Raw genomic sequence first — 12762 nt, 5'->3', positions numbered from 1 at the left:
ATTAAATCCTTTAAAATTTATTGAGACTTGTTTTATGGCACAGAATATGGTATATATTTGGTAAATTTTCTGTGTACACTTATATATGTGCATTCTGTCCTTATTAAGTACAGCGTTATAGAAACGTCAGTTAGTTCAAGTTGGTTATTACAATTGTTCAAGTCTTTGGTAGAGTCACTGATTTTCTGTCTACTTGTTTGATCAATTATTGAGAGGGTTATTAAAATTTGCAGCTAGTTGTGAGTTTGTCTATTTCTACTTGCATTTATATCAGTATTTTTTAGTTACTTTCTTTTCGAAACTCTGTTAAGTGCATAAATTAGTAGCACTGTTATGTCCTCTTGATTAACTGAACCCTTTATCATTATGAAATGGGCTTCATTGCCCCTCATACTTTTCCTTTGGAAAGCATACTACAGGTATTGATCGACTTATGACCTATGCAACTTATAACCATTCGACTTTACTACCACAATCACTAGCCATGACTGCTCCGCGTCTGGCAGCGCAAACGTTGCCCAGCTGGGCGTACAACAGTGCGGACCAGCTTCCAGCAGCACTACCATCTCCGCATGCACCATTTCAACTGTACATATAGCCTACTCAACTTACGACCAAATCGTGTTACAACCGGTCTGCCGGTCCCAATCATGGTCGTAAGTCGAGCACTAGCTGTATTGCATAATCATAGCTAGAGGGAAATTTTTCTTCATGGAAGTATTTGTAAATATTAAGGCGTAATAGAATTAAAATCTTCCAATTTTGCACCCTGTAATAAATAAAAGGACCTTGGCATTGATCATTAATGACTGTCAATATTACAAAAAGAGTAACAATGAGATGCTATATGACTGCTGATAGAGGAAAACAACAATATTTATTAGAATCAGGAAATAATTACTAGTTACCAAATATTTATTTGTTTTGAGATAGAGTCTCTTTCTGTCACCTAGGCTAGGGTACAGTGGTGCAATCTTGGTTCCTACAGCCTCAAACTCCCAAGCTCAAGTAATCCTCCCACCTCAGCCTCCCAGATAGCTTGGACTACAGATGTACACCACCATATCCAGATAATTTTATTTATTTTTTGTAGATAAGTTTACTACATTTCCCAGGCTGTTATCAAGCTCCTATATTCAGGTGACCTTCCAACTCCAGCGTCCTAAAGTGCTAGGGTTACCATGCCTGGCCAACTTTTTTAAAGCTGACAAACACCACAAATGTAAAAAAAAAAAAAAAAAATCCAAAAATTACATAAGATTTTTTATTACTTAACTATCTGATATACCTCTATAATCTTTTTTTCTATACTTTTGGTTCCATACAGTTTGACTCTCTTCATAAGATAGTAATGTTTTGATATTGTATTCTACATGCACTATAAGGATAATTCAATATTTGCTCTAGCATGATTGAGGAAAGTTTTTTGATTCTTGAGTTTAAAAGAATTTCTTTCAACTTTATAACTCACTATTCAATATGTCATAGACAAAAGCAATTCAAACGCTTTTGAAATTGTCTGACATGGTATATTGGGTTACCTAATTATATGATCAAGTAATAACTATATTACATGAATTGAATCATTGATAGAAAATGCAGAAACACTTTTTTTCTTCAGACCATTTCACTGTGTCAAAAGCAATTTTGCATGTTGTTTTATCTGAAAGCTCCAGAATTGTCAGGGCAATGTAAAAGCAGATATGTGCAGAGATGATCCCATATGTTGGGATATATAAGACTTAAATATTCACTCACAGAAGTACTATTACAGCATTACTTTGCGCTTGACCCCACCAAACACAGATATTACAATACATTCTATTTTGCATAGTTTCTACTCAAATTTTGAAACAAAGATTATGTTTATAACTGCATACCCTGCAATACCAATTGTATTTTCATAAGGAGAGATCTTCCTATGGATTAGGAGCTAATAAGAAATTAAATGTCAGTTGTTACATTTATAGTTCGAAAAATTTCCTGCACATTATCTTCTGAATCAATGCATTTGAAACCATGTTTTTCTTTCCACTAGCCTATATTTTGTGTGCTGGGTCACACAGCATTCATTCTTATTATACTATGACCTCTGGCTCTGCATCATGAAGCTACTTTGCTGGATGAGTGGACACAGTGGCCATAGGCATATTCCTGAAAATCACTCCTGCCCAGATTAGTAATAACTTACTTAAAAAAAAAACTTTTAATTTAAAAATAGCCTCAAACTTACAGAAAGTTTCTAAAAATAAACACAATAAAAGAATAACTGTATAGACCCTTACCCAGATTTACCTATAGCTAACATTTTAATTCATTTGCGTTATTATTGTATGTGCTTTTTTTCCTCCAGTTACTTGCTAGTTTATTCATTACCATGTGGATTCATAAATTTCTATTCATTCAATGATTTATAATACATTACTGTATTTAATTTTCAGTCACCAAATTGTCTCATGCGTGGCCATTGGGAGCCCCTTTAAGCTAGCTCCTGAGTCTCTGTACATGTTTATGTTCTTGTTGAACAAGTTGTTCTGCATGCTGACTTTATATCTGCCTCAACCCTGGTACCATCCATAAGTCCAGAAAGCCCTGATTCCTTTTAGTGGAGATGGTAGTAGAGACACATTTCTGTGTGCTAGATCTGCATGCTCATTGCTACTGGTGTATAGCACTCAAATACTTTTATCTTCAGTAAATGCAAGCCACATAAACATATTGCAGTGAACACAAACTAAGTGTGTTCCCAACTTTTTTTCCCTATGGCCACTCCAAGGGCACGCCTCATTAATAGAAGAGTAACAAAAGGGTATTGAAATGATATGAATATTTTGTAAACTTGATAGTAACATAAGACCACATGGTTGCGAAAGAAATCCTCCCAGGCCTTAAGAAGAGTCTGTAGAAAGTGACTTTCATTAGCTCTATGGTAAATCTGCATTGGTCAGCTGAAAAGTTGATGCCATTCTATAAACCCTTTCTTATATTGCTGGAGAGACATCAATAATAATAGCCCTTGCAAAATCAACGAAATAGGCTAATCAACTAAGATTTTTTATGGAAGTTTTTGATTCTACATTTTTTGATTTCTTTAAACTCTTGATCAGGTTCTTAGTGTCCACTGTCTTGACGTTTCTCAATGGGCCACTATTTACCATACTTCTTATTGACTACTGTGTATTCTAAATTACTGAAAAAAAATAAAGATTTGAAATTATTCCTTATCAACTCAACTATAAAAAATTGTTTTTCTGGTGTTTCTAGTGACAGGAGCACAGACTTTGGGATTAACAGGCCTTTGAATAATTACTAAATGACTACAACTAATTGGTTCAAGGCCTAGCATGCCTAACTAAGATGTCCATCTATTTGCTCTCTACAGTCTTCAAAGTGATGAGTTGTCATTGCTATAGAACTAAAAGAGAATTCATTCTAGAAAGGTATTGGCCATTGGGATGAAGTAGTCCTTGGTTCAATTAACAATGAGTTGGGCTTATTGTTGCTTTCCTGGAGTTCTGTGCACATCGTAAAAATTAACACAATGCTAAGCATGCTGCTAAGTTGCTGTCATGCTCTATGTGTTACAATTCAGGTATCTTATATATATAATATATCTATTTAATAGCATGGGTACTTTGAAATTATTTATAGAATTTTTTTCCTATGGAAAATTACAAGGTAAGTTAGAAATATACTACTCAAAAACTAACATTTAGATCATTAATATATCAACATATTGCTAAGTTAGAAACTGACTAAATACTTACAGTATGTGTGCTTTTATGAGTATACGTTGGAATGTATACAATATTATTAACTTAATTCTTCTAATTTAACAATCAGTAACATGGAGATCAAGATGAGAACTAGAGTTTGACTGGGTAATCTAAGAATGCAGACTTATCTGTGGAGCTGTTTCATTTTCAAAAATCTTCTGAGTATTTAATGACATTTATAAAAATCAACAATGTCAGTTTAGTCTGTTTCCCAGGGAAGATTTAATTAGAAAGGCAAAACTAATGCTGTCAGTTTGAATATCAGTCTGTATCCAGAAATTTTCTTTAAGAGAAAGTGATGGGCACAGTTGCTCATGCCTATAATGCTAGCACTTTAGGAGGCCAAGGTGGGTGGATCACCTGAGGTCAGGAGTTCCAAGACCAGCCTGGCCAACATGGCAAAACCCTGTCTCTACAAAAAATACAAAAATCAGCCGGGCTTGATGATGGTGTGTTCTAGGCTGAAGCAGAAAAATCTCTTGAACCCATGAGGCAGAGATGGCAGTGAGCCAAGATTGTGCCACTGCACTGCAGCCTGGGCAACAGAGACTCCATCTCAAAAAAAAAGAAAGAAAAAAAAAAAAAATGTGTAAATCACATGGACTTGCTGTGCTTTGAATCCCCAAGTAAAATCAAATTTTAAAATGATTATACAGCCATCCAAGGTAATTATTTAACAAACTTAATGCTTCTAATTTTATTTATTTATTTGTTTGTTTGTTTTGAGACAGAGTTTTGCTCCTGTTACCCAGGATGGAATGCAACAGCATGATCTCAGCTCACTGCAACCTCCACCTCCCAGGTTCAAGTGATTCTCCTGCCTCAGCCTCCCAAGTAGCTGGGATTACAGGCATGTGCCATCACGCCTGGCTAATTTTGTATTTTCAGTAGAGACAGGGTTTCTCCGAGTTGGTCAGGCTGGTGTTGAACTCCCAACCTCAGTTGATCCGCCCACCTCAGCCTCCCACCAAAGTGCTGGGATTATAGGCGTGAGCCACTGTGCCCAGCCAATGCTTCTAATTTTTAAATAGAAGTATGAAATTTATATTCAAAATACTCAAAGTAATTTTTTTATCTGTCAAAAGTTTCTGAGAGAAGCATCCAGGAACCCAACACCTACATGTTTTAGTGAAAAACAATTTGAACTCCGGCAGTCACTTGCACAGGTGCCTGAATTTGAGTCTTCTAAGATCTTGTTACATCTTCATTAAGAGTTAGTAGTTGAAGCCGCCCATTCTACTACAAAGTACTTTGGCCTATGCATTGAAGGTCATGAAATCAAGCCCTATTTCTGCCAGCGATTATCTCTATGATTTTGAGAGCCATTAGTCCTCAGGATTCTCAGAGACACCATATATTAAATGAGGAAAACTAACTGTATTACTACTATTCAACATATTACCCACAGAATGATGCCAGTTTTGAAAATTTTTGTTACTAATGTGAGATTAAATGAGTACAAAAAGTGAGAGCAAATATTTAAAAACCTTTCACAGCATTCTGACAGAGTAATTTTATTTCTGCTGAATTTACTAAAACATGGGGCTTACTTTTTAGTATCTTTTAATCTAATAACTCATTATTTTATTTTTCTTCCAAAAGTATTGATATCTCACAGATTGTGGAAAAATACGACCAAAATCTAGTTATTTTCACAGAAACAGGATGAAATTGATCCACAGAGAGCGTTTTTTTTTTGTTCTAGTAAATTCTACTTCTAGTATACTCTACCATTTTATGATTTTAGGAAACTTCATTAGAAAAGGAGCAATTGTACAACTCTCAGTTTCCTCTAAGCTAGACAATTAATAACAGCACAGGAAAATGTAGTTTTAGCCAAAGTTCCTACCATTTGCCAACCAATTTTGATTATGAAAGGCTGTCTGGATTAGTCATGTAGTAGCTAATTTGAACTTGTTCAGACAAAATCAGAAAGGAATTATAACACTGGCTTTGATGTGAAGCAATAAATAGAACACACGCTGTTTCCAGTTGTTTTAGGAGAAAACGTTTTCTAATTCTAGTTCAGGAAGAAATGCCAAATTTCCAAAGGAATCTACTCATTAACGTTTAATGCAGAAATTGTGGAAGGATATTCTTGACTAAATATAATAGACCAAGATGCTCACATGCTTCAGCATTCAAGAAATGAAAATTAAATGTTAAATATTTATACATTTTTGGTACTTGCTCTGAAACCCATAGAAAATAACCATGACTAGAAATCTTGTGTAGATTTCCAGTTGGCCTAGATATTATTTAACAGAAAAATCATGAGATTTGAATTTGTAAGACAAACTGTAGCTCCATTTCTACCAATGTTACTTGATCATTTACCACTGCAGGACACAGACATATGTTGAATGAGGGAATTAAACAGATACATTAAAAATGCCTCATTTCCAAGAATCTGTGTTCCAATATAATCCTGTTTCCTGGTTCTAAAGGAGATAACATTTAATTCTTATTTTTACCCTACATAAGCAAATGACTGACCTTCGAGCCATTAGAAATCCAGCAGTGTGGCCGGGTGCAGTGGCTCACGCCTGTAAGCCCAGAATTTCAAGACCAGTCTTGCCAAGATGGTGAAACCTCGTTTCTACTAACAACTACAAAAAGATTAGCTGGGTGCGGTGGCAGGTGCTTGTAATCCCAGCTACTCCAGAGGCTGAAGCAGGAGAATCACTTGAACCTGGGAGGGAGAGGTTACGGTGAGCCAAGATCATGCCACTACACTCCAGCCTGGAGAACACAGTGAGACCCCATCTCAAAAAAAAAAAAAAAAAAAAAACAAAAAAAAAAAAAAAAAAAAAAAAAGCCACCAATGTTTAAAATTATTTTAAAAAAGAGTTTTATTCTTTTATTTTTTAATATTTTAGACTTTGAAGCCAACGATTAGAATACCTAAAAACGACAACTTTTTGTTAGTAATGATGATGTTACTCACCATTGCTCACAGGCTGACTGCAAGCTCTTTTTCATAGCTGGAATGGGTTTAGGCTAATCAAGTTATATTTCTTCAACTCTTTCTTTCATTATTAACAGTTCGGACTAATTCAGACTTGGAATAAAAATGAAGCAAAACCACCTAAGCAAAAAAAAGAGGATTTATCTCAAATTTAGATTTGTGGTACAAGGTGATAGATATCACTGGACAAAAATTCTTGATCTATGTATAGAAGGTGTTGGAGTGCGTTTTTTTTTTTTTTTTTTTTTTTTTTTACTATTGTGACTAGTATTGCTACATTTTGAGTGATGACATTCTATTTGGAAAATCATGAAAGAGACATATATCACAATACCCACATGCTGAAATTAAGAAAGCAATAATGACACTATTTTTTGTTTTATATAAAATTAGCTTTCAAAATGATTAACTTTATATTTATGTTGGAATGAACTATAAAGAATTTTAATAATTTCAATAAATTTTCAAACTGGACAATGTCTGTGGACTTGCTGCATCACAATTCTTTGGTGAAATGTTAGAAAATATAGACTATTTCTGTGCTCGCTTTGGCAGCACATATGCTAAAATTGGAACGATACAGAGAAAATTAGCATGACCCCTGCACAAGGATGACACGCAAATTTGTGAGGCATTCCATATTTTTTTCAGGAAGCATAAAGTAGTATAAAACGTTTGAAGAATTTTTTTTTACAAGACTAGTTCTAAATTAACAGCATATAAAAATTCTGTCTAAATTAAGAAATAGTATAAGGATATAATCCCAAGTAGATGGGATTACAGAGCGTGTGCCACCGTGCCCCACTGAGATCTTTTGATTAAGCTATCAGTAAAGGCTAAGAGCATTTAGACTTATAAATTCCTTGAATGAGACCTCTTGCTCTCTGTGGTTTTCTCATTTCAAGGCAGCATGACGTTGTCTCTGAAGCTGTTCCTGAAGGAAAAGAGTAGCAGACGGCCAGCGTTCTAACACGATTCATAACAAGGCTAAGTGAATGTGTACACCCTATAAGGCAGCAGCTCTCTGCCTCTGGTGGGCATCAGAAATGCCTGCACACCTCTCTAAACATACAAGGGTTTGGACCTCACTCCCTACATCCAAAGGTGGAGCTCCAGGTAGATAGGTCTTGCCAAAGTTTAGTTGGCCATTCTGATGTGTACCACAGAAAGCTAACTATTGGTGCAATGTGTCTGCCATGCAAATTCACAATCATTATTTGCATAAGTGGGGATATTTTATCAATGGTGCATTTTACAAGATCACCACTGTAAGAGTTCCTTCATTTGTCTACCCTGGCTGCGGACTACCAAGCATCAGGCAGCTGTAAAATGTTAATTCCCTTCACAACCAAAGTTAGAATTTTAAATGAACTTTTGCTTTTCATGCTTTGCTTCTTATGTGTTAGCATTTAGGATGTACTTTTTTACTTATTTATAGCTAGTTTCACTGAAAATTCTTCTGTTCTTAGTGTGCTTCTAATCTCTTGTTTTAATGATAAAGAGATTTGTACATTCTAAAAAAAAGAAAACAAACAAAAAATTATAGAAAACATTCATCTTGGCAACTTCTAATAAAAAGAAAAAAAATTCCTGATTTTAACTTACTACTGATTTTTACTAAACTTTTAAGCTTTGTTTTACACAACAGGATCGCAATTTCTTTCCCCAGTTATTAATACCCAGATTGCTTCAAATCCCCAAAAGGGAATTCCAAAACATCATGCTGTAGAATTCCTATGCCTTAGCTTCTGCAGTGTTTCTCTGCAAAGGAGCATGATGACCCCAAGCTTCCTAACTTCACTCTCGGAGCTGTACAAATGTATTATTGGACAAGATCTGGTGCCAACTAGTGAATGCTCTGGCCCCTTCTGAGGGCTCTCCAGATTTTTGTGAATGAGATGTCATTAGTCATCCACCCATTCAATGTTTCTCTGGTGTTTCCACAACATCAGATTCATAGACAAATTTCTGAGCCTCATTTCCTATTGAAGCTGAATTTTCCATTGTAATACATACAAAGTAATACATATGAGCCCATAATCTGCCACAATTTGGATGATATCTTTACTCTTCCACAAATTAGGAACGCCAAAGGACTCCAATAAATCTACCCCCACAAAGCAAATGGACCTTTGGTGCACCTTTCATTTTTTGGCTTTAGGGGATTTCTTTTGACCAGAATCTTGCCTTTGTGTGGTCCACTTCCTCTTCCATCCAGGCCTTTCTAGTGTAGGTGAATTCTTCTGGGGATTATAGTTACTGGCCTTCAGTTTTTCTCGATGGTGTCTTAGCACCTTGACAGTCTCTATCCACTCATTCTAAAGAATTTCTTATGTATCAATTCCACCCCATTTGGAATTCTTGGTGGCAGGTTCTGCCATGATGACCTGGTGATGAGCAGCAATGAGTCCTTTCTTCTCGTATGCATCACCAACAGGAGAGTATGCCTCTGACAACTCTATATCTTCCTATTCCATTCATGTAATCCTTGCCAGCTCAAACAACCTGAGATGCATGTTGGTGATAGAATTAAAGGAACCACAAGCAAAAAGAACTACTTCTGTCTTCTATGAATTTTCCATGGCAAGAACTTAAAGTTATCGATCTAAATGGAAAACTGTGACACCTCCCTTGTTGTGTTTACAAAGGAAATTCTTTGAATCCGAAGTGTCTTGCAAGGTAGGCTACTGGAACCATTCCAACTAGTGTGGCAAAAGTCTTCTCTAAGGTGGGCTAGAAAATTGTTTTATATCAAAATTGTAATTAACACCTTCACTGTCCACCAGCCCAAGTGTTCCTGGAGACTCAATTGTTTTTCTAATCTGTTTCATTTATTTCTGCTCTAATTTTTACTTCCTTCTTCTTGTCAAATTTAGATTTATATTTTCCCTATTTTTCTAGTTTCTTGAAGTGTCAAGCAAGGTTCTTTTCCCTTTCTTTCTTTCTCTTTCTTTCTTTTCCTCCCTCCTTCCCTGACTCCCTCCCTCCCTTTCTTCCTTCCCACCTTCCTGCATTCTTCCTTCCCACCTTCCTGCCTTCTTCCTTCCTTCCTTCTTTCCTTCCTTCCTTTCTTCCTGTTTTCCTTCCTTCCTTCTTTCCTTTCTTCCTCTTTTCCCTCCCTCCCTTTCTTCCTTTTTTTTGATGCAGGCATTTTTCACCGTAAATCTCCCGCATAGGGAATAAAGCTTATTGCTGCATTCCATAAGCTTCGATATGTTGTGTGTCCATTTTCATTTGTCTTTTGATTTCTTTTCTGACCAGAAGAAGTAATTTGGTTATTCAGGAGCATGTTTAATTTCCACATATGTTTTAATTTTCCAAAGTTCTTCCTGTTATTGATTTTTAGTTTCATAACATTGCGGTTGGAAAAAATACTTAATATAATTTCAATCTTCTTAAATTTGTTAAGACTTGTTTTGTGGCCTAACATATTATCTATCCTGGAGAATGTTCCATGTAAACTTGAGAAGAATGTTTACTCTGCTGCTATTGGATGTAATGTTTTGTATTTGTCAGTTAGGTCAATTTGATCTATTGTGTTATTCAAGTCTATTGTTTCCTTGCTGATTTTCTGAGTGAATAATTTATCCATTGTTGACAGTGGGGTACTGAAGTCCTCTAATATTGTTTTGCTATCAACTTCTCCCTTAAGTTCTATTAATATTTGCTTTATATATTTAGGTGCCCTGAAGTTGGGTGCACACATGTTTACAATAGTTATATGCTCTTGATGAATTGACCTCTTTATCATTATAAAGTGACCTTCATCTGTTTTGAGTGAAGGTCTGTTTTGTCTAATACAAGTACAGCTCTCTTTTGGTTGCCCTTTGTGTGGAATATCTTACGCCATCCCGTCACTTTCAGGATATGTGTTTCCTTGAGGCTAAAGTGAGTCTCTTGCAGGCATTATATTGTTGTATATTGTTATTTAATCCATTCAGCCACCCTATGTCTTTTGATTGCAGAGTTTAATTTATTTACATAAATAGTTACATGTTTACTTTGGCAGCACATATAATGAAAGTAGAATCATACAGAGATGATTACCATGGCCCCTGTGGAAGAATAACATGCAGTAATGTGAAGCAGTCTATATTTTTACAGTGTAGTGTTTTTATTAGTTTTCTCTTTGAGTGTTTGCTAGTTTGTTTATGTAATCAGTGCGAGGTTTTCATCATTTTAAAATAATGAGTTATAAGGTATTATTTGCAAGCCTCATGATAAACTCAAATAAAAATACATACAACAAATACACAGAAAATAAAAAGCAAGACATTAGAACAAACCTACCAAGAAAATCATCTTCACTAAAAAGAAGACAGGAAGAAAAGAATGAAGGAAGAAAAGGCCACAAAACAGTAAGAAAAATAACAAAATAGCAGGGGTGCTTAATTTTCAATAATAACATTGAATGTAAATGGAATCCATTTAAAAGGTGTAGAATGGCTGAATAGATTTAAAGAATAATAATCTGTGGCCTACAAGAAACACTCTCCACCTATAAAGACACACGTAGATTGAATATAAAGAGAAGGAAAAAAGATATTCCATGCAAATAAAAATCAAGAAAGAGATGGAATAGCTATACTTATATCAGACAAAACAGATGTAAAAACAAAAAACTATTAAAAAAAAACAAAGAAGGTTATTATATAATAACAAAGTGGTCAACTTAGCCACAGGATATAACAATTATAAATATATATGCATGCAACACCAGAGCATACAGATATATAAAGCAAATATTATTAGAGCTAAAGAGAGATTTACCCCAATGCAATAATAGCTGGAGACTTTAACATCCCATGTTCAGCCTTGAACAGATAATCTGCAGAAAAGAAAATCAGCAAAGAAACACCAGGCTTAATCTGCACTATAGACCAAATGGACCTGTGATGGTTAATACCTAACATTAACTTGATTGGATTGAAGGATACAGGATATGAATCCTGGGCCTGTCTGTGTGGGTGTTGCCAAAAGAGATTAACCTTTGAGTCAGTGGGCTGAGGAAGGCAAATCTGCCTTTAATCTGGTAGGCATTATTTAATCAGCTTCCACTGAATATAAAGCAGGCAGAAAAATGTCAAAAGGCAAGACTGGGGTAGGCTCCCAGCCTACATCTTTCTCCCATGCTGGGTACTTCCTGCCCTCGAACATCGGACTCCAAGTTCTTCAATCTGGGGACTTGGCCTGGCCCTTCTGGCCCCTCAAGCTTGCAGACAGCCTATTGTGGGACCCTGTGATTGTGTAAGTTAATATTTAATAGGCCAGGTGCAGTGGCTCCCACCTGTAATCCCAGCACTTTGGGAGGGCAAAGCGGGCAGATTACTTGAGGTCAGGAGTTCAAGACCAGCCTGGCCAACATGGTGAAACCCTGTCTTTACTAAAAATACAAAAATTAGATGGGCATGGTGGCTCATGCCTGTAGTCTCAGCTACTCGGGAGGCTGAGGCAGGAGAATCACTTAAACCCAAGAGGTGGAGATTGCAGTGAGCCAAGATGGCACCACTGCACTCCAGCCTGAGCAACAGAGTGAGAAACCCTCTAAAAAATAAATGAATAAATAAACAAATAAATCAAAGCTGGTGGTGTTTTTCTCAGCAGCGCTTTCTCAATTTTTTTTTTTTAAGACAAAGTGTTGCTGTCCCCCAGGCTGGAGTAGTGGCATGATCTCTGCTCCCTGCAACCTCCACCTCCCAGGTTCAAGCAATTCTTGTACCTCAGCCTCCTGAGTAGCTGGGATTACAGGTGTGAACCACCACGCTCAGCTAATTTTTAGTGGCAACGGGGTTTCACTATATTGGCCAGGCTGATTTCAAACTCCTGACCTCAAATGAGCCACCCACCTTGGCCTCCCAAAGTACGGGGCTTACAGTGAGCCACAACACCTGGCCCAACTCTCTTCAATGTTGTTTATTTTTCAGGAAACAGATTGGATATCGCTGCTTACCCACAAAGAAAGCCACATCAATAATTTTTTTGAGGAAGATCTTTCTTTATGGAAATTTACATGTAAAG

At 36.2% G+C, this 12762-nt stretch overlaps 2 non-coding genes and 1 pseudogene across 2 annotated transcripts; 2 read left to right on the top strand and 1 right to left on the bottom strand.

Annotated features, from left to right (window-relative positions):
• Nucleotides 1-6498: 6498 nt before the first annotated feature.
• Nucleotides 6499-9326, bottom strand: LOC108318532 (annotated as a pseudogene).
• Nucleotides 7284-7390, top strand: LOC119474240. Its single transcript, XR_005203527.1, has one exon. It is a non-coding gene; the product is annotated as a U6 spliceosomal RNA (small nuclear RNA).
• Nucleotides 9327-10737: 1411 nt separating the features above from the next.
• Nucleotides 10738-10844, top strand: LOC119474241. Its single transcript, XR_005203528.1, has one exon. It is a non-coding gene; the product is annotated as a U6 spliceosomal RNA (small nuclear RNA).
• Nucleotides 10845-12762: the final 1918 nt, after the last annotated feature.

This window comes from Cebus imitator, unplaced genomic scaffold, assembly GCF_001604975.1.
Source record: "Cebus imitator isolate Cc_AM_T3 unplaced genomic scaffold, Cebus_imitator-1.0 Scaffold220, whole genome shotgun sequence".
Taxonomy (NCBI): Eukaryota; Metazoa; Chordata; class Mammalia; order Primates; family Cebidae; genus Cebus; species Cebus imitator.
This window is presented reverse-complemented; position numbering and strand designations above follow the sequence as displayed.